This window comes from Aricia agestis, chromosome 4 (assembly GCF_905147365.1).
Source record: "Aricia agestis chromosome 4, ilAriAges1.1, whole genome shotgun sequence".
NCBI lineage: Eukaryota > Metazoa > Arthropoda > Insecta > Lepidoptera > Lycaenidae > Aricia > Aricia agestis.
Genome location: NC_056409.1, coordinates 1,540,864 through 1,568,031, shown reverse-complemented (window position 1 = coordinate 1,568,031; position 27,168 = coordinate 1,540,864). Strand labels below are relative to the sequence as shown.

Genomic DNA, 27,168 nt, shown 5'->3' with positions numbered 1-27,168 from the left:
AATGATTTTGTGCCTCGATTCGTCGTTTGGACTTTGTGGAAAAGATGAAAAGAAGCTAGCTGTGAAATACAATTTCTATTCCAAAGCTTTTAATAATAATATGTATAAGCTCAGCACCTGCAAAGTAGTGTTGCTTGGAGTTCAAAGAAACAAAAAAACAATATAAACTCAAAAGGTCCCACACTATATCATGCTAATCTTTTCATCTGATGCTGAGAAACAAATTATATAAAATGCGCGTAAGGACTTAGGTTAAATAAATAATATGATGGATAACATGAGTGCCAAAATGATTGCGAAACGGTATTGCTCGCACAATTGAGATCGATCATAGGGAATCATTGACAAATATTATATCTCTACATATCCACGCGACATTATCAAATGATGGACCTAAGGCCTAAGGCGCCTAAGCCATAGGGCTGCAAAATTTAATAATAGAAAAAATACGTGTGGCACTCGGCGACTGCCACGGTAAAGCTATTGTATAGCATTTTTTTTTCAACTAACAAAATTATAATTCGCATGCATTCATACAAACACCATTCAGAATTTCTTGATTCGGGCGCCGCCCTCAAAGTCCGCGATAAAAGTTATGAGCTTAAAAATGTAACATAGAAAATATTATGTTGCTACAAAACCATTGGCTACCGAGCAACACCACGTGCTGAGTGCTCACAACACTGTTTATCGGAAACATAATAATTTATTAACGCATGTTCCACATTAGTGGAAAGCGGTGGTCTGTCTGTGTGTCCATTGTATGAGACAGGTTGTTTGAAATATGTATCAGTGGAAATGTACTATAAATCAGTGTGACGTGAATGAGACCAATACGCCGAGGAAATATTTATGGCGGGAATCAAATATTGATTTATCTGTCTTCTACATAGAGCTATGTAAGTTTTGTAATTTCGGTGTTCATGTAGATTTCCATAGAAATAATTCATTTGTAGTAATGATGTAAGCTGGATGAAGTCCGCAACTCCGATTTGCCAAAACTCGTATATGGCACGGGAACCATACATTTTGGGGGATAACAAGTCTCCTATGTCCTTTCCCGGGACTCAAAGTGTCCCCAGCCAAATTTCAGCAAAATCGATTTAGCTGTTTAAGGGTGGAAGCCAAACAAGCGTAATTTGTGAGTTGTGAGTCGCAGAATTTCGGTTGCGTAAGTTTTTTCATACAAATCATGACTCACGAAATTACGCTAGTGTGAATCAAACAGGACTTTTGTATGAAACTGAATGCAGCAGAATTTCTGCCAGCCGAAATTCTGCGACTCACAACTCACAAATTACCCTCGTTTGGCTTCACCCTAAGCATGAAGGGGTAAGACGTAGACACATTTTCGCATTTATAATATTATTAGTATGGATAACAGTTACAAGAATTGTGGTTCAGTAATCAGTAGGCTCGTCCCACATATCACATAACTCAGGTACATCACGACTTACGATCGTTTTCTCCTACACGGTACACCCCGAGGGCGCAGGGACCAAAATCTCTCCGCTCCGAGCGCCGCCGTCGTGAGGTACATCATTCCAAATTATTACTTTTTATTTTGTTGCTTTTTTTTCCTTTTTTGTTGGGTTGATTTTGTTGGCTTTGAGGTTTTTTTGCATAGGAAAGCTAGCAGCTTTCATATAAAATATAGAGTCAGATTAAGAATAAAAGATGGCCAATTAAAAGTTAAACTATCTACTACTAACTAACCTAGAAAAATAGTATTTATTAAAAAAGATAAAACCGACTTCAAAATTGTACGTAATTGAGAGTTAAAATTCCCTTTCTCAAAAACTACTGAAGCGATTTTGATGAAACTTGCAGCATTCCCTAAGTTGAACAATACCTAGTACAACAATAAAAGAATTCCTTAAATCGGACTTGTAGTTCCGGAAGTATACGAACGTAAAAATATACTTACATACATTTGAAATTTGGCACATATTTTTTGTGCCAAATTTCAGACACTGAAATAGACTAACATAATATACAAAACTGGGCAGTTCTGGAAATATTATATACTAGATGTCCCGCGCGGCTTCGCCTGCGTAAATTAGGAGTTTTACGGAAACCGTACATTTTCCCATAAAAAATATCTTATCCCTACTCTCTTCACGTGATCTACTCTATATCTGTGCCAAATATTGCCATAAAAATTGCTCCAGTAGTTCGTGAGATAAACCCCTTCTAATATATCCCCCGTTTTCCCCACATTTTCCTGAGTTTCTTTGGTTGTATTAGTCTTAGCGTGAATTATCACGCTAAGATACATATAATATAGCCTATAGCCTTACTCGATAAATAAGCTATCTAACACTGAAATAAGATTTTAAATCGGACCTATAGTTCTTGAGGTTAGCGCGTTCAAGCAAACATACTCTTCAGGTTTATAATTTGATTTTTTTTAATTATCGCTTGACAAACTCGAGTCTCGATCTAAAAGACTATGAAAAGTAAATAACACATAATAGGCTCATATTCGACGACGCATAGTGTAATATGGTAGTGATGATGATGACGATGAATGTAATTTGCATAGTAGCATAATATGCTTTCCGTTCTTAAAACAACGCCGAAACTCCCAAACTTGTATCTATAAAGAATCAGGAGTTCTCTCAGCACCTTCCGAACCACGGTATACCAGGCATATCTCGGTGCAAAATATTACTTGTTGGTAGCATATGCTTAGAATACTTCTCACGAAACCGAAGTCACCACACGTTTCCCTATAAAATTTGAGGAGTTCCCTCGATTACTTATGGATCCTTCATCAGATCACCACTTTCGTGAATATATAATACTAAATTGGCATGATACCTTATATACCAAAAGAAAAATTTTGAATATTGGTTTACAAACGGCGGAGTAATCGTTGAACATAAGAAAACGAACATAACACCTCCCCCATTTTGAAAGTCGGTTAAAATTGTAGCCTATGTGTTATTCTGATGTATAAGCTATATTATTGTAAAGTTTCATTAAAATCCGTTCAGCAGTTTTTGCGTGAAAGAGTAACAAACATCCATACATCCACACATCCATACACCCAAACAAACTTTCGCCTTTATAATATTAGTAGGAAATTTGAATTTAAATTGATAACCTCCTTCTTTTGAAGTCGGTAACAAATACATTTAAAAAACAGCACAGCAGCAGCTAGTATCGCCGACCACGTCGGTGTTTTTTTTTTTTAATTTTCCTGGACACAATACTTCAAGTGCACAAGCCAACCAACAAACCAAGGAAGATAATTAAACCAACCTTTTTATTAATTAAATTTGTCATAGGTAGGTACTATGTTTCTATATTTAATATTAAATGCTGTGCAACTTCTGACCTAGTAATACTTTCAAATTATTATAATTAATTATTAAAACTGTAAATTATATAAGTTTTACGAAACTAACAATGAATTCCGGCAAAATGTGTAATTACAATGTGTTAAACCGTTAAAGGTCTCTTGCAAAATTAATATTTAATTGTCTTAAGTCCTAACGTAACATTACGATTTGTTTTACTATGCTGTTAAAATCGCTATTTTATTCGCAATCTAATGCCATCGTGATTACTATGGCGGTTAGTTTCTATTATATTTTCTAAATTCTAAATAATTTGATGTAGGTAGTCCGCTATTTAAAATTCGTTTATTGCACAAAAACCGTGCATTTTTTCAGGATTTACTACGCTAATTCCCTCCCTGGGCACAAAATATCACCACATCAATTTCTCAAAATTGATTTTGCGCCTTTTTGAAGATATTATCAGACAGACTCACTTTAGAATTCATAAAGCTATCATGGAATATGGATGTCGGTATTGACTAATGCAGTTTAATATAAAGTTTATTTATAGGAAAATTAAACCACTTTTATACCCACTGCCTTATAGGCTGTAGATCTAATAAAATGTAATAGAAGGCGTCTATGGAGGTAATTCTTGGTAGAGATTAGTGATGTGTTGTAGTCGACAAAACCATACATAAGTCGGTATTGTAATAATGTTTGACTTCTCAAGTTTATATCGGTTAATAATATTATATAATTAAATAGTAAAGCAAAGCGAGTTTATTACGCCGGTTCTTCTCGGCGCGGCGGGGTAGTTCCCGAACCGGTGGTAGGCCTCATGTAGACACGACGTTCTAAAAGTGTTAATTTTGTTAACCTACTATTTAGAAATAAATATTTTGATTTTGATTTTTGAAAAAGTTAATATATTCATATTCTATTTTAATATAATACAAATTAAAGTGTCTGCCTGCTGCTTTGCCTAACTTTTACCTCTGCACGCTTAAGGCGCTAAACTGAATTTTAATCAATTTCGATATTGATGATGCTTTGACATGTACCCAAAAAGGGCTATATGACTTTTATGGCGAGTTTCCATCCGTTAAAAATGATGTTACTTACCTGTAACATGAATTTGGGTCGACACCTAATAGTATATACTATATTATAGTATAAATATTATATAGGTTATATAGTATTGTATGATCTCTATGTATCGATGTAACTTTATATCGATAAACTATATTATATCGACATTGTCCGTCCCTAACGTCCGGCGGGGGTCAGTGGGTCGGCTTATCTTATCGGAGATCTTTCTTGGGGTGGTACAATACCCCATAATACACCGTAATACCGGGGTACCACGCCACCCCCACCAATTCGACACGGAAGAGGTTGAGAAATTCTTCGAACGCTAAGAATTAAGTTTTCTTTTCATTATATTTTTTTAAGTATAAAAAACAGACTTTATAAGGCTTTTACTAATTAGTAATTACTTTTATAAGTTTTTATTAGTAAAATCATCCAAATTAAGGAACCGCAATAATATAAATTGCTTTTTACAATTTATCGAGTTTTTACTGCAGCTTTTTAATAATTTTATCCTACTGTATTCGCTTAGAGCCGTTTAAAAAAAATAACAACAAGAATACCTAATAAGAACTGAGGTAGTGCAATTACTATTAAAATATTAATAAAACAATATCCATGCATATAGAACAATATTAATATTCTTCTGGTAATTAATTATTATTCATTCTTCATACTAACTATATTGTTTTAAGATTTTCGTGATTCTAATCACAAAAATATTAGGCAACTAAGTTTTGTTACGAATATATTTTTGGAATTTGGATAGAGTTTTTCAATAACGCTGACGAGAAGATAGGGCTGTGTCATATTTTTTAAAATAATTTGATACTAAACAATATTAAAATATAATAAGTTTAAAATATATACAAGTAGGTATCATGAATTTATATCATAAAGCTTCTAAATAACTACTTTTAATTTTATACAAAATTTTAACTTCACTAATTAATATGCTTAATTTTTAACGTACTACATTAATTATTAAGTATAAATAACTCATTATAAGTCACAAAACTCAATTCACAAAACAGTCACTTAACAGAGAAAAATCCACCGTAATTCTATTTAGTTATAGAGTAAGAGCCCGCGAGGGCCAGATCTTCCTTCGTTGTTGCTTCCCACTGCTAGATACCCTCAAAGTCTTTTACTTTAAGAAAGTTTAAGGTTGAGAAGCAACTTTCCAAAATGTCCGGCACTGGAAGACGAGATTCCTTAAAGCTATGAAATTGAGCTTTATTCGAAGGTAAGCTGGTAGACTTTCAGAACTGGACACCTCCTAAAGTGACCGTGACTCCCTAGTTGCTGGTCGTTTTTACCTCTGTAAAGGCCACAAACAGACAAACTTTCAGCTTTACGAAACGAAGGAAAGTCTGGCCCTCGCGGGCTCTTGGTCCATTATATCAATACAATCCGACCAACTTTCGGGGCTTAGTTTAGCCAGGCCGACAGATCTTATTTAAAAAATCTTACGTCAACCTACACTGAAGTAACACGACCGAATTTCGAACGAATCTGCCTTTGAATTTATTTTTCTATGTGTATTAAGCCGGAGTAGGTTGTAATAAAATATTTACAGCCGAACATACAACCTTCACCTTTTTTGATGTTAACAATTTTCCGGCACGTGCCAGCCCTGTGCAACCTCGTGTTGTGTGAGAACAGAGTATTGTTCTCGCCCAATTAAGGACCTTATTGTTCTTGCTCAAGTAATTGCCACCTCGGATTGTTGAATGGACTTTTTGTTGCTCATGTGCAGGATAATATTATTATGTTAGTTTTAATTCAACTCTTACAAGTTATTTGGTATGAGACTAAAATGTATAGTTTCAATTTAGATTTGTTTTGTTTAATTTAGATTCTAGTATTAGTATTGAAGCACACAAATCATAAGTCATGGTAAAATAAATAAAAAAATAAGTCATAAGATGCAGGTATACACTTTTTACGTAGGTATTAGTACTTTGAGTAAGTAGTAAACTTTTTTTTATGAAATAAGGGGACAAACGAGCAAACGGGTCACCTGATGGAAAGCAACTTCCGTCGCCCATGGACACTCGCAACATCAGAAGAGCTGCAGGTGCGTTGCCGGCCTTTTTAGAGGGAAGAGGGGAGGGTAAGGAATGGAATAGGGAAGAGTAGGGAAGGGAATAGGGTAGGGAATTGGGCCTCCGGTAAACTCACTCACTCGGCGAAACAGCGCAAGCGCTGTTTCACGCCGGTTTTCTGTGAGCCCGTGGTATTTCTCCGGTCGAGCCGGCCGATTCGTGCCGAAGCATAGCTCTACTACGTCCAAATTTACTACCTAACACCATATTATAATGCTAGCTCTAGTTCAGGTGACATTTAGCTCACAATCGGAGCGCAGCGGTACAATCTCTAGATTTCTACAATATAATACCGATTTGCGTTCTGTTATAATGGGCCCGCAGTCACGAGTTATATCTACATAAACAGACAGACGTGAAGATCATTTTCTGTATCGATCATACCGAGAAACGCTTCTATTGTTTTTGGACCATGACCTAGTCTCAGTGCTTTGGTATTTACCGGAATGTTGTTAATACAATCTTTAGTTATTCTGTATACTTATTCATTTTCATTAAAATGGAACAAAGATAAAGGCGGCTATAAATGCTGCCAAATTTAACGTCAGGTATTGACCGCACTATAAAGAAATACAATTGGTACTCGTAGTTAACAAATGTATGTTTAAAATTATGTTTTAAAATTTGTGACACGTACTTGATTAAAAAAAAGGAGGTTATCAATCCGACCCGCATGTTTGTGTAATATTTCCAGAACTGCCCAGGTTTTGTCTATGTGTATATCAGGGTCTGAACAAATATATTATGCCAAATAAAAAAAGTTAATGTTCACATAATATCTCCGAACTACAAGTCCGTTTTAAACTGTAATTCTTTTTTTGTTGGACTTGCACTATTCCCTAAATTGAACAATACCTCGTGTATTGTTCAATTTAGGGAATAGTGCAAGTTTAATAAGTCGGTCCAGTAGTATTCTAGCTAGGGAATTCTAAGTAACAATTTCAAGTCGGTTTTATTTTTTTAATATACTACATGTTAGACGAGCAAAATCAAAGTGCCAGAATTTTTTAACGCGAAGCAATTGACTGCCTATTTTTTAATAAAACCCGGAAAATCAAATATTCTGTATAAAGCAATAAAATAGCCTAAAAGCCTATTTATTTCATTAGATGGCAATTTTGTTAGAATATAAAAAAGAATTTAAATAACATATGAACATTTAAATATGGTCTTAAATCATGACATACGAATGGTGTTTTTGATGATTTTTTTATATTTTTTTGATGTTTTTTTTGAGTTGCGATCAAAGAATTGTGGTGTCGCATAAAATGGTCGTTAAGTCAACAATATTTACAATAATCCCACATTGTATTAATGACTGAGTGTGAGTTTTATGGGTGGAGTCGTAAAAATGATATAAAAATAATGGCACTTTAAATCTTAGTGCCAATTTTTTTTACAAAATAAAACAAAAATGAGGCTCAGTTTTTTATAGCTTAGATTTAACTTAGTTTAACATTAAACAGGATCAACTGGTAGCAGAATATTTAACTGCAGTAGGTAAATGTCAGATTCATAAGTACAACCACTTAGTTCAATCAAACATTTTTAGCTTAAAAGCAAATACTTATCAAAGAAACCTTAAAATAGTAAAAAAAAAAATCCATAAACTAATAATTCATAGTTACATGCTATTTTAAGTTTACCAAACTTAAAATAACATGTAACTATGAATTAGTTTATGGAAAATCTATATAAGTATATAAAAATGGATTTTCAAATTTGTTAGTCGCGCTAAAACTCGAAAACGCTGGACGGATTGGGCTGATTTTAGTCTTAAAATATTCGTAGAAGTCCAGGGATGCTTTTAAAGCGACACGAAGTTCACCGGGACAGCTAGTAATACTTAAATATTATGGATGTTGATTACTTGGAGATTTGTATTCCAATATAGTATTTTGTCTACCATTCGAAAGACAAGTTTAAATATCTCAAAACCTCCAAAATACAGTAAAATATTCTCCATAAGATTTTGATGAAACTTGCATATAAGTAGCGTGTTGAGTCGTTGATCTACGTTACGCTACTTCCGGCCGCCGGCTTCCGGTTCGTTTACCCCGCACCGGCTATATCGTTCACTGGCACACCGACCGGCGAGCTTTTGCGTGGCGTGTTTACGGTGTTTCTATACGATTTGGTCTAAATGTCAGCAAATCAATATAAGGCCATTCAATATTCACCAATTTAATAAAAAAAAACGTCTAGTATCGTTAAAACCGTGAAAATTGGCACTAAACTTCATCTTATATATAAAATTCTCATGTCACAATGTTAGTCACCGTACTCCTCCGAAACGGCTTTACTGATTTTTACCAAATTTTATATGCATATTCAGTAGGTCTGAGAATCGACTACTGGGTACTTTTTATATTTATAAGTGCATTTGTTCAATAAATAATAGCAAATTATTACAACTCGAAACTGACGGCGACCATTGTTTGTGCGACGGGATAGCCGCGATGGACGTTGCCATGGTGACATACTTATTTAGTCACTTCAATAAAATAATATGGGCGAAATACTTTATATAGCAAAACAATGTTTGCCGGGTCAGCTAGTATTTGTATAAAAAGAAGATAATTATTTACTAGCAACGTCGTTCTTCGTTCGTTCTAATCAAAGAGTATATACACTACGTAACAGTTTTAATGACGTTAGAGCAGAGCTCTATATTATACTATGTTATCTAGAAATATTGATTTTCATTACAAAAATACATTTACGAAGGTATTTAAAAAGCTTTTACGAAATATTTGAGGTACTTACCAACCTCAAACACTCCGTCAAAGCCTTATAATCTTTATAGTTTATGTGTTGCGTACCTACACTACAAATCAAGATATTTTTCAAGAGAGTGAGTAAGTGGTAAAAAGCGCGTTACACCCGGATCCGACATTAGTCACATTACTTTTTTACCGACTTTCAAAAAGGAGGAGGTAATACGAACGCATTATTACCTCCTCCTTGCTGGCTGTATGTATCTTTTTTTGTATGTTCAACGATTACTCATTTGGCTAACATATGGTTTATTTTATATGGCCTAAGTTGTAAACCCAAATGTTGGGGTTTTGACAATCTCAAAATTGTATAATTTAAAAAATGATTTGTCCGCTTTTAGTGATATTGAAACTTTTTAGAGCGGTCGATTTTAATGTGATTCAAATCACGAAAATATGCAAGATGTTAATAACCGGAACGAACTGTCACCAGCAGTATTTCCGGACCTATACGACCTGCAAACCTTCAAGAAGAGAGCGTATTCCCCCTTAAAAGGCCGGCAACGCACCTGCAGCTCTTCTGATGTTGCGAGTGTCCATGGGCGACCATAGTTGCTTTCCATCAGGTGAACAGCTTGCTCGTTTGCTCCCTTATTTCATTTAAAAAAAATTGTAGATATTGAAATCTAAATAGGTGACGCAACCGATGCACAGAAATTAGATTAAAGTGCAAGAACCGCACATTTTTCCGGGATAAAAATATCCTTGGTCCTTTCCAGGGGCTTAAACTATCTCCAAACATATTTTATGTCAAACCATTTTCCCGAACCAAAAGCCTCCATTTATGAAAAAAAAACCTTAAATTTTTAGCAACTTGATCCACTTAGGTACTAGTACGTCTTCAATTATTGTTTTAACCAAAACACGTGTCTTAGAAGTCGTGTCAGTCGCACTACGAGTACATATGAAACTTTAGAAGAAAAATACATTTTTCTTCTAAATATGTGTAGTTTTATGGAATATCTTACATAATTACGAACTTAACTTTATTTTGAAACGTACTATCTGATTATTATATTATGGTTTAAATATAAATTATAATATTATTATATATGCTAATTTCAAAGTACATTAATTATTCTTATAATTAGATTTCTAATTAAAACATACATAAATAATGAATATGTGTTAAGGTTTGCAATAATGAAAGTGTGATTTATAAACGTATAACCTAATATACTTTAAACCCAAAAAGTTAAGTACTAAATGACGCCCGAAACTCCGTTTATTGTACGGGAACCGTACATTTTTCCTGAATAAAAAGTATCCTATATGCTTTCCCGGGACTCAAAGTATCTCTTTACCAAATTTCAGCAAAATCGGTTCAGGGTGAAGAGGTAACTGACAGACAGTATGGATGTGACACTCATGATTTTATTAAGCTGTTGAGATCCTAGATCTCATACTATGTTTTAATTTAATCTTTATTACTCCAATCATTTACTCTAAGACCAGTCTTAAAGCAATAGTAATAAAATCTAAATTCAATTAATATTGCGTATTACCTAGGGGGTCTAGCCGTCGCAATGAGAACATAATTGATTATAATTATGTTAAGAAAATAAGGAAGTTATTACTAGAAATATAGTAGTTTATAGTGGACAGCGCGCATTGGTCTAAGTGACTGATAATAAAGCCTTAGAAGTTTCTTTGGCGTAGTATAAGTAGAAACTTTTACAAAAGCTGCGTCTATGTATAATTAATAATTGTACTTGGACTAATCGGTGCCCGCCACTCCGTTACGCCAAAAAATTAGTTTACTGTACCTTTTTCCGGTATAAAAAGTATCCAATGTTCTTTCCCGAGACATAAAGTAGGTATATACCAAATTTCAACAAAATCGGTCCAGCGATTTTGGTGTAAAGTGGTAACAGACAGACAGACACACTATCGCATAAAATTATAATATTAGTAAGGATATTAGTGGTTCAAATAATAAAATAAGATCCACATGCATACTCACACACACACACAAAATACAAATATTAAAATTATAGTAAATACTTACCTTAAGCCCTCTCTCTGTCATCTTTATATTTAAATATCCAATAATTATGTAAACATTGAATTTAGTCAACCCCTACAGCACAAGACTCTTAGTGTAGGGGTTGTGCATCTTATTGTTGTAACACCCTGTATCTATCTTTTGTTTTGTATCATTTTCTTATTATGCATTTACTGAGACAATAAACTATTATTATAAAGTCTTGTAGACCTGCTAATAGTATACTATTAAGGATGACACTTAAGTAAAAAATGAATAAAACCATAAATGATGACGACTATGATGAAAATGACGAATTTAAATGTTTTATAATGACCGTCATTATACAATCCTCTTAGGACTGTTTGTAATTATTATCTGCTTTAAAATATTCCTTCAACACTCAGTGATGGCTTGAGTTTGTCTCTGGTATTATTTACGTGTATAATTATACGTCTGTGCTGAATTATCTCAGAAATAGTCATGTGACTGTACTTTGAAATAGTCATGGCGTTAAAACATTTTAATTTTTAAAATATTTTTTTATAATTTTAAATATAAAAATAAATGAATATATTATTAATACTTTTAGTTATAAAATATCATACAAGTTTTGACTGTTCTTATATAGTACGGGAGCCCTAGAACATTTTTTTTTATTACTATCAAGCTAATTTTTTGTGACTAGCTTCATTTTGATAAGACGAACAACATTTTTATCTGCGAAAAATCTTGAAAGTGGTAGCTAACAGAAATAGAAAGGATTTCATACTTTGACTTGATGATCCTAAAATATGGATTGTTCTATTTGTAGGACAATGCCACTCTTAAATTATATATATAACTATTAAGTGTTGACCTATCAATATTCAATATACAAAAAATTTGCTTGTTAGGGTTCCGTTTCAGGGTTCAGTGGTTGACTACTGAAGTTTTGTTGATTACAGAACCCTATAACGGAACCCTAAAGAGCTGATTTTTTGTACATTGATAGGTTATTAGTTTAATAATTTAAGAATAACATTGTCCTATAAATAAAACAGTCCATATTTAAGGATCATCAATTCAAAGTATGAAATCATTTCTATCTCTGTTAACTACCATTTTCGTGATTTTTCGCAAATGAAAACGTTGTTCGTCTTATCAAAATGAAGCTACTCACAAAAAATTAGCTGGATAGTAATAAAAAAAAAAATAGTTCTAGGGCTCCCGTACTATACACTAAAATTCGAGTTGAAATATTTCAATTACTCAACCACACAGGATGTTATTAAACTAAATTGTACAAAATTATTAAGAGTAGAGGAAGGTAGAGGAGCATATTGCGCAATATGTATTTGTAACGATACTTAATCGAGAATATTTAAATATTTATCGTTAAATATTAACATATTTAATTAATGAAGTTATCGCGATATTAAATAATATTGTATCTTAATAATTAATAATCAATAAGAAACCTGTTGTTGATAAGGTAGTACTGAGTACACGCTTTCCTGTTACATGCCTTCCTTACCTTAATGCAGTGTTTTTCAATCTGTGGGTCGCGACCCCTAGTAGGGTCGCGAAGCCTTACTCAGCGGGTCGGCGACAGAAAGAAAAAGCTGACGTATAATAGATGAATATATACCAAACTACAAAAAAAAACATTACTTACCTAACTTAGGTTTAATAAAAAGCCTTTTAACAAATTATTTCTTTGGCTTTCTATGACACGAGGGGGTCGCCAGTATATTTAAATCTGTAAAGTTTAAATTATTACGAATGTAAAATGTCGCACCGTCGTGTCGTGTCGCTTCAGTGCGGTCACGCCTTTAAAGTTTCATGTCCAAGAGTTGCTCGTTCTAATGTAGAAATTAAATAGTATTTTATTATATTTATTCATTATATAAATAATTTATTATTGCCCGGATTCTAAAGTATTTTTTTAATCTAATGAAAAGCATTGTTAATTGGTTTAGCACATTGTCCGAAATTTCTGATCAGAAACAGTTGAACGTCCGCGCTGTCTCTTACATTTTGTACTGAGCCGAGTGAGCTCGAACTCGCCGGAAGGATATTTCGGATAGTGTGCGGGGTGGCGCGGGCGGTCCGGCGAAATTCAACTGTTTCTGATCAGAATTCGGACAATGTGCGGCCGGGCTAAATGTTATGAGTTGTTACCCACTCAAAAGAGTGAGAATATATAACCCTGTCAAAGCCTCAGAAATCAGCCATGACTCAAGATACTTATGTCATTAGATTGGTGGTTGATTTAGTTAGTCATTACTTATTACAAATAAAAGAGTTAACGACAGAGACTACTGAACATACAGCGCGAAAATCTTGCACGTACTCGTAATGAGTAATCTCTTGATTAGATTAAAAAAATCTTTTGGAATTAAATAATTAATATAAGTACCTAACTAAAGTGAATAAACAGCTAGCAAGGTAATACTTAATACCATAAAAGTAAGTATGAATAAATAATTTAAATCAACATAATATTATTTTTATTATACAATAATAACTGTTTTCAATATGAAAGCGTAGGTAGCTGTTGGTCTCACTGTATATTAGGGTCAGTTCATATAGAAGCAAGACAGAACGCGGCAAAACTTAACAAAGCAGTTGCTGTTCGCTGTATCGTACCGCTATAGTAATTTTGTAGAATTTTAATAGCTCTTTAGCGTTTCTTCCACCCACCATACTCCACCTACCAGCTTGTATTAGTACAGAGCTTAACCTACTATTATGATAAGTCTTATCAAAATGCGTGTAGTTTTGCATTGCATGCATTCAATCCTTACAAACTCTTCTATTACAAAAAAAATATGAACATTTTATTAGTCTCGCCAAAATGGCCGTTCTGGCCGTTCTGGCCGATGGATGTGGTTTACCGGGGGTTCCGGGGGAGACTCCGGAACGAAGCGAGTCACGTCGCCGGCAAAACGTGACAGTGTTAGTTTTTAAGTATATTATATAAAATATGTATGTTAGTTTTAAAGTATTTATTATATAATTTATATTATGTATCTTAGATTTAAGGTATTTGTTTTATGGGCCTCTGATGCCCGAATTTTTTTTTTGATTTGATTTGATAAAACTGGAGGACAGCTAAGCCGATTTAACTAAATTTAGACTTGAAGTATTCGTGCAATTCCAGGGAAAGTTTATATAAGGGATACTTGATACTTTATCTAGTTTATGATATCACTAACATTACAGCATCGTGTTGCGTCTCGTCTTTATGTGAACTGACCCTTGTACATAGCAGTGTTTCTATGTAAGGAATTTGTTTGAAACAAAGTAACTAAGTTACAGTCTACGTCGACGCAAACTGTTATACCAATACAAATAATATTGGCTATATTTCAAACACTTTATTTGTTCAGCAAATCTTCCATTAGAATACGAATCCAGCAGTTCTAAGTTCTTGCGAAGTCTTATATCGTTCCTTTTCTATATCTATTACCTGAACTGCCCTGGGGCAGGGTGGGACGACAGGATGCGGAAACAGCCTAAGTTAAATTGGACGCTGTTAAGCATTCGTGTACTAACCCACACAAAAATTACGTATTGAGTTATGAATGCAGTTATGTTCTGTAGATGATTTAGAACAAGACTGCAGTCAAAATTTAACAACAAAAAAATTGTGGGTTAGGACATGAATGCTTAACAGCGACCAATTAAGAACATCAACTACGTATTGCACTAGTACTATGCAATAGGTAGTTTATGTTCTTAATTTAAACTTTGGATGTTTCCGTATCCTGTCGGCCCACCCTGTCCCGGGGCAGTTCAGATACCGAAAACGCTATTAGTTAATTATTTTCATATGATAAAGAAAAAGTATTTTTATTTGAATGTACAACTTCCATAACTAGTGGATCAATTAAGATGGAATTTGCAGACAGAGTAAATGACGGAGAAGGATAAAGGATACTTTTCATGAAGAATATACAGTTTCCGCGGGATGCTTAATTAACGTCAAAGCCGTGGGATAGACAAATTTATAGTAAAATACATATTTTTAGTAAGGGTTACCTACTTTATATATTACTAAATAATTCAAAAAGACAACTTCGTAATCTTACGATATTAAAATTAGTTATTCTGGAAAAGCTGTTAAATAATTAATGTGACTTTGTGTAACGGATTGTCAGTGTGTCGGACATGTGGGTAGTCCGTTAGGGTGAGTGTGATTAAATATTAACCAACCGCCAAAACGTGGTGTCTAGGTGACCGACCTTCCTAAGAACTGACATAAAATTGGTGGTGGTAATAAAAATATTTATTTCATTAACAAAAGTAAAAGTACTATGATGGAAGCTACCAAGTAGGCTTAAGTCTGTATCAGACAACATGCGGGATGAATGATGATCCACATCTAGAAAAAAAATTAAGAAACTTTTTAAGTAAAGTGAAACTAAATTATAATCTTAATCACTAAAAAAATCCTTAAAATAATACAATGTTGGTGCAAGGAAACATACGTAGATTATAGTTCTAAATTAAATTGTTTTCTGTCCCATAGTTAATAGCTGATAATGTTTGAATTTCAGAATAATTATTAATTTATTAGGGGTTTTCCAATAAGGACGTGACAACTTTTTTCAAAATAAAATTAAAACCATTTGAGATATTTCAAAAATTTTAGCATCGAATTGAAGTACAATGAAAACATTTTTGAATGGAACTCGTCATCGCAGGCACGTTTGCATCGATAATTCGTTGAACCCAATTTTGTATGACTCGGCCACACATTTCGGCTATTTCGTGTTTAATTTTGGCTCTGAGCTCTTCCAACGGCGTCGGCTTATCCAGCGACTTGACGAAGCCCCAAAGCAAAAATCTAGAGGCGTTAATTCGGGCTAAAAATAATCCACAATTATGGCCAATCGAAAATCGAAATTCGGAGTTAACGCTCATAAGTAGCGGCCACCGACTCGGAGTTTCTGTCTGTCTGTAGTAAATTTTTAAAATTTGCAGGACGATGTTCGTTCGTGTACTTCACCATGATGAAAATGTTATGTCTACTGAGTAAACTGACAATGACAGTTCGTTCAGTGCAAGGGTGCGTCCAAAAACCAAATTCAAAATTGTCATGTCCCTCTTGGAAAACTCTTTATTATACCGGCCAAACTTACACAATACACCTACTTCTAACCTATTAGCTGCAGTGTTACGGGCAAATATAAGCTTAAGGTCTAGGTTTCAGCTTGTTTTAATCCTGCCCTAAATTTCTAGTAGCTTTAAAACTATTGATATAATATAATATAAAATTATGTCCTGATATAGAAAAATGTGCTTGTATCGAGCAAGCTTTAAAATGACTTAACTGATTGTTATGAAATTTAGGCTAAGTACTTTTATTTTTGTGCAGTTTTTACGGGATTTTATTTACGTATAAACATTTACGGGAAACAACTACCAGTCATAACGTAAGTTTTAAATAATTCAACGCACGAAGATTGTTAAAGCAACCGTATTATAATACCAAAGTTACAAACAACCACCTCAAGTGACGTTTATTTGAGAAGCCGTCAGTAATTGAGAGCTCGTTAAGTGCTGGAGGCGGTGGCTAACTGCTGCAGTAACTTCTGGATGTTAGCAAGATATATATTTTAACAAGTTCTAAAACCGTTCATTCTGAGAACTAAAAGTGTTTTGTGAAATTACCCACTGGAAATTGTAGCGCGTGCTGACTTGATTATTTTCTTCAGCTCTTTAAGTAGAAATGTGACTCTGTAAACGAAACGTTTATTAAATACAATTATTCTACATATTGCTTAGAACATTTAAAACGTTTTCTTTCTGAATTCGAACCTGCGACTTCCGTGTTGAGCTGCCACACACTCAACTATTGTGTCATAGAGCTCGTCAATATTTTGTTATAATTTTGGTTTAATAGGATAATTCGGGGGTAAAAATAATAATTAATCTGAAACGAGCCTATGGTAATTAAAATTCCTCTGCTCACGTGTGTGGCGGCCCTTAGCAACACTAGTCCGGGTAATATCGCGCACGAAATGCACATTTTTCCAAAAATCAATGTCACGCACGCTGGCTATCGTCGGGAATTACCGATTCGTTCCTTGTAGAAGCAAATCGGTAATCAACACGACTGTACCTAAGCTTGTACCTAAAATATTCTAGTATGAATATATGGAATATGAGGTATATTTTGGCAGTAAACATCTTTTTAGGGTTCCGTAGCCAAATGGCAAAAAACGGAACCCTTATAGATTCGTCATGTCTGTCTGTCTGTCTGTCTGTCTGTCTGTCTGTCTGTCTGTCTGTCCGTCCGTATGTCACAGCCACTTTCCTCCGAAACTATAAGAGTTATACTATTGAAAATTGGTAAGTAGATGTAGTCTGTAAACCGCATTAAGATTTTGATACAAAAATGGAAAAATTATTAAAAATTTTGGGGGTCCCCATAGGTACAATTGAAACAAAAAAAATTTTTTTTCATCTAACCTATACGTGTGGGGTATCTATGGATAGCTCTTCAAAAATCATATTAAGGTTTCTCATGTCATTTTTTTCTAACCTGAATAGTTTGCGAGAGAGACTCTTCCAAAGTGGTAAAATGTGTCCCCTCCCCCCTCTAACTTCTAAAGTAGGGGCATGATAAGTCTAAAAATAATATATGATGTACATTGCTATAAAACAACCAACGAAAATTGGTTTGAACGATATCTAGCAAGTAGTTTTTTTTATACGTCATAAATGGTAAACCTTAAACCAATGAAAAAATGTTTTTTCATCTAACCTATGCGTGTGGGGTATCTATGGATAGGTCTTTAAAAATCATATTGAAGTTTCTTCTATAATGTTTTTGTAACCTGAATAGTTTGCGAGAGAGACTCTTCCAAAGTGGAAAAATTTGTGTCGCCCCCCCTCTAACTTCTAAAGTAGGGGCATGATAAGTCTAAAAATAATATATGATGTACATTACTATAAAAACTACCAACGAAAATTGGTTTGAACGAGATCTAGCAAGTAGTTTTTTTTATACGTCATAAATGGTAAACCTTAAATTAATTTTCATTAAATCAACTGAAATATAAAAATAAATCAAAAACCTTTTAATTTAATTAAAATAAACCTTATTATTGCTGCAGAACCCTTCATGGGCGAGTCCAACTCGTAATTGGCCGCTTTTTTAGTTATGGTAACTCTAATAATCCGTCCGTAATCTATCCGGCTGTCTATATTCCATCATGATGATAAATATAAATTGACGAATTTTGTATAAATATATATACATAAAAAATAATTTTAAATTTTGTCCTCACTTAAACTGAAAGAACAAACTGTAAGAACGACTGAACCGACTTGGCTCATTTTAGTCTTGAAATATTTTTTGAAGTTCATCGAAAGTTATTAACTTATTAAGAGTCCGTATACGAAATTTTGCCGAAATTTTGAAGCAAACGACAGAAATAATCTATATAGATAAAATTCTATCTAATTCGAGAAAAAAAAAAAAAACAAAGGCTAATGTGAGATTTAGGTGGTTATATATCTATAGATTATTTCTTTCGTTTTTTTTTATGACTTACAGCTCCAAGTTGCCAAAATTAACAGCAGTTCTTTGCCCATTTTCTCTAAAATTTTGCTGAGTTACATATTTTTTTACTCAACTATTTCATATTAAAGTGGTAAAAAGTAATTCCAACATTGTATAGACAACTTTCTCAACAGTACATTGTATTTTTTTCATACCGTTAAGACGTCAATACAATCCATATACAGGTGATATTCTAAAACTTTTACAGCAAAAATCACAAAACTGTCGCGGGTTGAGTTGGATTATTTAAAAATACTTAAAAAAACAAAAATCTAGCTACAACGTTAGATTATTATTGAAATGATCTTACATGTTGTGCATTAAAACTTATAGAAATACTGTATTTTAACTGTTAAATCACGTCTGTTAATCAGCGAAATCGGCAAAATTTCGTATACGGACTCTTAAGAGGGAAGTGATTGTTTATTAAATATAGACTTGCTTATTGGTGTTTCTTTTATTGAACGAGTTGTATAATAATAATAAAATTTTCAACAGGTGTTTCTTTTATTAGGGATTGATGGGTTGTTCAATGATAACTTAAATAAGTTAATCTTATTGTAACGAGATTAAGGCCCTGTTTCATCACTTCCTGATAAGTGCCGAATAGGCTATCCACCACTTAACTTGACAGATCAAGTATGGCGAATCTGTGATCTGTTAAAAAAGTTGTGAATAATAGCCTATTCGCGACTTTAATATCAGAAAGTGGTGAAACAGGCCCTAAATCAGAGTTCCAAACCGCCACCGAATCAACCTAGTGATTAAAGATAGGTGTCGTTAAGTCTAGGCTAATGATCTATTTCGTCAGAATTCGGTGACTGATCTTGATTACAGCCACGATAAACTACCTCTGATTATAGGGCGATCATACTGTCATAGTGATTAATCTAAATATAACACCTACATAAAGTAATTTTGGAATTAAACAAAATATGACAAGCGAAAATTACTGCAGGTAGTAAGGTACTAAGTGTGTACTAGTAAGTATCAGTATTGTTGTAGGTCTACCACAAAACTGATACTTACTAGTACATACTTAGTAATTACAAAAGGAGAAAATAATGTTGTGTTATGTTTGTTACCTTCGCTTTTTTGGTTTATTTCATTTTTTTAAGTTTTTAATGGAAGAAAGACAAAAAAGCTTTAATATATATGAATAAAAATAAATTTCTGATTTTCTTAGTCGCGCTGAAACTTGAACGGCTGAACAGATTTCGCTAATTTTAGTCTTGAAATATTCGTATTAAGAGGAATACAAAGTTCACCGGATCATCTAGTTAAAAAATAAATAAATAGGCTGGGTGCCCTTTTCGTATCATAATTCGAATGTCCTAAAACATTATATTATAATCTGGGAGCATGGCCAGGCTAGTCCAGTAAACGTTTTGAACTAAGCTGTTTTTCAATGATCTAATAAATGTATAATCTATTGCATCATTTAGATTATTTTTATCATTATGCACATTGAAATTAAATCCTATGATAGGTTTATGGTTTATGCAATAAAATCCGGCTCTATTTAATAGCGATGGCGACTGATATCTATCGTTTGTAGTAAGATTTATTGAGTTTTTATTATAAAGTTTTTAAAAACTTTGTTAAAAAATGTCAAACTTCAAAGTTACTTGTGTAGTGTGTACATTGAAAAACTTTTTTATGAGCAAAGACGTCACGCGTTGAAATCTTTTATAGGACTGAGTTTACTTTGGTCATCGTAAAAAGCTCGGCGATTTAAAATTAAGTAGAAAAAGAATAGAATACTTTTTACTTTACTTACTTGCAAAGGACCCTGCGGGAACCGTACATTTTTCCAGGGCTAAGAAAGGTTAAAATCTTTGATCAATTCAATACCGTAGTTATAGTACTTAGTTTTGCAGGCGACTCAACATAAACAACAAACAAACATTTCTTATGTATTGTTAATTATTATAAACCTTACCAAAATGTACCTATTAAGATAAGCTTAACACTACACGAAAACGGCTGAACGGATTGGGCTGATTTTAGTCTTAAAATATTCGTAGAAATCCAGGGAAGGTTTTAAAGATGAGAAATAATGGAGAAATTGCGAATAATACGCTAACAACGATAATGTAATTTTCCCCATACAAAATGTTCTTACCTGTATATATAACTCGCTAACGGCTGAACCGATCCTGATAATTTTAGTCTTAAAAAATAATCCTTGAAGTCCAGGGAAGGTTTTTAAGTGACACGAACTTCACCGGGACAGCTGGTTTTAAATAGAGATAGCGACTAATATTCGTTTACTCAATAGCCGCATCGGACATCCGGCTACAAGCCGTCCGTCATCAGCCGGCTACAGGTTTCATCAGTCCAAGCCTTCCTCTCAACGGTACTGGCGATTATACCATCTGTGATCACGTGGTCACTAGGTAACAGTACCCTACATGTAGGACTAAATGGAGGGAATAACTGATTAAATTTTAATAATGCAACATAGAACATTTTAAATTGTTTTAGCTCATTCTAGATTCAAGATAATGCTGTTTTGCCATTTATGTTTTTTCGGGTAAGTATATAAAATAGAATGTTAGGTGATTCTCAAACATGCCCGATAAGTACTCAAAAATTTATCAAATTCGGCCCAGCTGTGTCGGAGGAGTTTGGCAAGCAATACCGCGACACGAGACTTTTCTTTATGTAAAAGATATAAAGCACCACGCTTTGTATTTTTTGTATCTTTTCTTAAGGTCTAAATTATTATTTTTAAATGTATACTATACAGAAGGCTACAAGAGGACTCTCGTGTTCATAATAATATTGTAATGTCCGTCGCGTTATATTTGTAAGAAAAATGCGTATATACAGTTCTATTTTAAGTCAAATTTCGCCGTTTTTTTCCAGTTTTCCGTTATTAAAACGAGTTGGCAATTACCATAATAATTATTGTTAGTGCGGTAGACCGTTAGAGGGCTTCGTGACGTCATATCCGCCGGCACATCCTGCGCACACATGACTGCTGCTACTGTTACGTTATCTCTAAGTAATGTTTACACTAAGTACTACTTGCTAAGTAGTAAGTAGTAACTACACAAAGTACTATTAGTTACTGTCTTATGATTTACTTAAATACAATGTTTATTTTCTTCAACTTTTATGCGTCGATATTTCGTTTTCCGAACCATAGATTTTCCCGCAAATAAAAACTAACTAGACTCAAAGGTATCTTCATACTAAAGTTCATCTTAATCTCTTTAGGGATTGCGTAAAGAAATAAAGACGTAAAGAAAAGATGACACGGACAGACAATAAATATCTGTATGGATTTCAAAACTCAGGATAGATCAAGTATTTAGACGTTATTTAAGAAAGATCTTTTTACGTCTCTTTGATTAAAAAAGTTTTCTTTTCAGTCACTTAAGTATAATAGCTTTTCGTTAACACCTCCATCGTGGATATCGCAGACACAATAGATTTTCAATTGTTATGCGGCAGCCGGCTGCTACTTGGGGATTGATGCTTTAGTATGAATCATTCATAAATCAGAATATAACGGTTGCTTTTTATACTTTTTTATAACAATACACACATAAAACATGAGAAAAATTTGGTGTACCTACTTTTGGTGTATTACAATAATGATGTAAATTCACTTAGCGCTGATGATTAAGTTTTGTACAGCTTAAGGCCCAATTTCACCAAAGTCTGTTAGTGTTAATAGCTTGTTAAATTATAAGTCTTGTCTTATATTCATATGAAAAACAAATCTAGCCCCGGATCTTCAATTTTTTCAGGCGGGGCAAAAACTGAAAAATGCCACCCCCCACGGGCGTATATATAGCTTTGATAAGGGGGGGGGGGGGGGGGGGGATTTGACGTAAAGAAGCGGCCAAGTGCGAGTTCGCCTAAATACCTACTCTGCCTACGGACACGCTCCACAGTATAATTTTTTTTATTATATTGTAAATAGAAAAAAAATACAATATGTACCTCGCCGATGACAATCGATGACAATAATATTATATTGTCGATTGGACAAGTAAGATGGATAGTAAAGTGGGGGGTCCGCCCCCCCACGACCCCCCCCCCCCCCCCCCCTTATATACGCCCATGCCGCCCCCCTATCTACTTATGTTTATTTTCACCTTTATCATCCATATAATTTCAGTTATCAATATTATGTAGGATATATTATAATATAATTAACAGGGTAGGGTTTAAAAGCGTGCGAGAGCCGGGCGCGTATTTTGAACTATGCCTACGCGCCTCGCGAATAATAAATGTTCGTGCAGCACGTCTCACTCCGCAGTCCGCGCTCAGGGTATCGGTCAAGTTGATATGGCCATGAAATTGCTGTACTTGTGCTATTATATATTTTTTTTGTTGTCCATTGGTCCGTGAAGTATGAATTTGGCCGCCCCCTGAATTTGCCGCCCGGGGCACAGACCCTGGCTTGCCCCCCCCCTAGATCCGGGGCTGAAAACGAAAGAGGTAACGTGATACAATTCTAGTATTGTATCACGTTACCTCTTATTTTAAGGGGTAACGTGATACAACACCAATGATTGTTATATGAACTATAACAATCGTTGGTGAAATTAGGCCTAAGTGCTCTTAGGATAGAGGTTAATGTTTCATCAAATTTTATACGTACAGACGGACGGACGCGGACGCGGAAATGGCAGAGCAATTTACACGATAATACAGAAATTTAACGCTACATTTTTAAACCGCAAGTCGTCTCGACGCTCCCACCGCTACGGTCCGCGCGTCTGACGAACATTATGGCTTCGATGGCTAAGGTTCGTCAATATTATGACGGGCCGGAGCGTCGCGCAACGCAGCGCAAAATGCTCACACTGGTTAACTCAATATTAACAAGTGAGCGAAAAAAAGAAACAAAAATACAATATAAATTTTTAGATGTACTGGGCCGCAGTTTATTTGGGCTTGGCGCAGTGTATTGCTATTTGCTTAAAAACTTGCTGTAGAACACTGTTGACGGAACCGCATCGCACTGGAAGCAAATCCGCCTCGTAATAATGTGAACAGCCCGATATAGTATTCTTTTTTTTGACGGGCAAATGGGCCACCACACATTTCCACCACTGCAACTTCTGTGTCGCCAGGATCAACAGTGGTAGACCAATTTCCACTTTCCACAACCAAACACAAATCCCTTTGATAATTAATTATGATCTTAGGGGTGCCCGTGGGACAAGCTACATATCTGTCTTGGGACCCGCAACGAAATTAATCAGCAACAAAGGTTCGAGAAGTAGGAGATATCCAATCCCAAGCAAAGCGGAGGCAGCCGATTTGTAAGCCCTATACAGTATGCCATATTTCACACATGTATATTCAACCGATTTAAGCAGATTTCTACGCTGCGGTCCTGCATAGTGAGCGCGTATCTTTACGCACTATATGCACCTCATTCCCACCTTATTTTTATGATAATAAGATTCAAAATAGAATACTTACACTACAGTTCCTTTAGCTAATAAGTTATCCAGAGGAACTGACTGCCGTCAATGGTACGGTTGCCACCTGTCGTTTCCGACCGCTCGTGACGACGGCAGGGCAGCCCTTTGTGCCCATTGTTAAGATCCTGTTAGACTTTATGTTTAAGGTACTTGACCTTAAATGATAATTATGCCTGTTAGCAGGGGTACTATTGAATGTTGAAAATGAGATATTTTATGTAAAACTAAATAATTTTAGTACCGTCACCGTCTTCTATGTTATAAGCGCAATATTATTGTTTTATTTTCACGAATGCGAAGTTATCTGTCTGATACCTGTCATAAAGCTAAATCGCTAAGCCAATTTTGATACCATGAGTCGAGACTCGAGAAGAGAACTTCGATTTTTTTCTATGTAATTGAAAATGCGGACATTTAGGTTGTGTCAGGTGACAGCGTTAGTTCCATTTTTCGCCACGTGCATTTAAAACCTTATCGAGCTCTATGGTTATGGTTAAATATGGAGTCTTGATGGCGTCCATTTTTAACTTTAACTAAATATTTGACATTTTGCATTGTAGTTAAAGTTATAGTTAAAGTTACAGTTATAGTTAAAGTAAGTTGGTGCAACCCAACCTTAATTATAAAAATATTAAGAAAACAAAAAGATTTTGCCAGCCGTTGAAGGCCAACTGTTAGCACACGTGTAGGTTCTACAAGCTACAAGCCTGGATCTTAAATTTATTATTGGAGTTCAAAAGCGTAGAGATAGCGGACATATTCCTACCGAAAAGCTCTTTCCGACTACACAGAAGTTAAGGACTAGTGGCCAGCACAGCTTGCCCGTTAAAGTCCAGTAATGTGACAGAGCTTTAGCAGTCATGGGGTAAAGCGCGCTTAAAAAACCCAGTAACGTCACAAAGCTTTAAGTCACGGGCGAAGCTCTCTCCGGTCCACGGCCCGTCATTACGCGGGTCGCTGAAGTGAAAACTAATTTGAATGTCCGCCATTGTACTTGACAATCACTGCCCCGACACGCCTCGGGTCCCAAATAATATGTTTAGATAAAAGAGAAAGAAACAAATTACTGAAATCGGCCAAAACAAAGGCAAGGTATATTTTACCAACATCTTTGGTGTGTGTGGTAGTATTTAAATACCTTTAGGCTTTAGCCCGGCCGCACATTGTCCGAAATTTCTAATCAGAAACAGTTGAACGTCCGCGCTGTCTCTTACATTTTGTACTGAGCCGAGTGAGCTCGAACTCGCCGGAAGGATATTTCGGATAGTGTGCGGGGTGGCGGTCCGGCGAAATTCAACTGTTTCTGATCAGAATTCGGACAATCTGCGGCCGGGCTTAGCCTAGCCTATACAGTATACAGGTAGACTTTAATATAATGCCAAACTTAACAAACTACATAAACAACTAGAGAAGTAAAACAGTTGTTGCGACCTATACTGTACTCGGCGAAACACGGCGGTAGAGGTCATTGACTCCCTGTCAAAAACTTGTAATTTTCTATATAAACCGCGATTGACAACGAAGTGTCAGATGTTATCAATCGCAGTTCTGTATAGTAAATGAATACGAGCATCGTTTTTCTGTAAAGCGCTACAAGTTTATTTTGACGGTAGGTCAAAATCAAGACTAGCTATACAGTATATGTACGGTTAGAATGATGAAAGATAGAGTCAATACTATGACATCGTGCGATTTTACCTGATATTATGTGTTTGTAATTAATGTTGTATGTGTTGTGTGATGACAAAATGAAACTATTATTATTCTGATGTATCATAATGAGATATCGTAGATGTTCATTGTACACATTTATTTACTGTTTACAAAAAAAAAAGGCTACAAAGTCAAGTGTACTACGATTCTATTACGGCTGTCATAACAAATCCCCAACAAGATGGGTGATCACACGCAACAACAAATAATTTTAAAACGGATTTAACTCAGCTTAAATCACGGCAATTTAAGTGTTTTATAATGCATAGCAATAATAAGCTTAAAGTCAACTTTATAAGACATAAAATCGCTTGCACTCGCTCTACATACATTGCCATGACCAATGATATATCATTAAATAGATTACGATGTTTACGCTACAAAGAAAAATCACTTACATCCTATTTAACTTTAAGGTGTTGTAAAATATTATAGCCATTATCAATGATTGTGTCTCATAATTCAGTAGGTTTATACGGATAGGCTTTTTTCTACGTTGATTAATCTCTCAGTAGCTAAAGTATTTAAAACAAAATGAAGATATTAATAAATATTGAAATACTTAAAAATTACCAAACAGGCAATGTAAAGACGTGTCCAATAAAAAGTCCATTGCCATACATATTTATAACTTTGCCTGTTATTTTAATTACAATAATAGGTTACATCTTTTTAGTTGCCCCTATCACATTTTTACGCTAGAAACAAACATTTTATAAAAGTTTAACTAAAGTCCCTATGTTTATTTTCCATCCATGCAAGTTGGATGGATGGAAAATGATTTTCGACATTACGATTCACGACAGTTAATACATTGATTTCTCAAGTTATCTTTACATTAATAAAGGTGGGGATGAAAGAACTAGAGAACTTACATTTCATAACATAAGGAAAATTACAAATTTTTGACCCTATTATTGAACAAACCAATACCTACTAGATACTAATACAAACTCACCTACTTATACATCTAGCTAATATATCTGGCTATACATAAAATCCACATTAATTTGATTTTAAATTATTTTGCCAGCCCTAAAGCCTACATATATGCAAGAAAACGACAATTTTTTAACTGTTGCTTAACTGTTTTTTTCACTCATATCTTCAAAATAAGTATGAGCTTAATTTAAAAATCGAATTTTAATTTTCTAGTTCTGTGTCTATTCTACACCATCGCTGGCGTATAAACTTCA

At 34.5% G+C, this 27,168-nt stretch overlaps 1 protein-coding gene across 1 annotated transcript in view; it reads left to right on the top strand.

The window, feature by feature from the left end:
• LOC121725820 (ras association domain-containing protein 10) overlaps nt 1-27,168 on the top strand; it is a 118,384-nt gene that overhangs the window by 20,039 nt on the left and 71,177 nt on the right. The gene's annotated exons all lie outside the window — the stretch shown is intronic.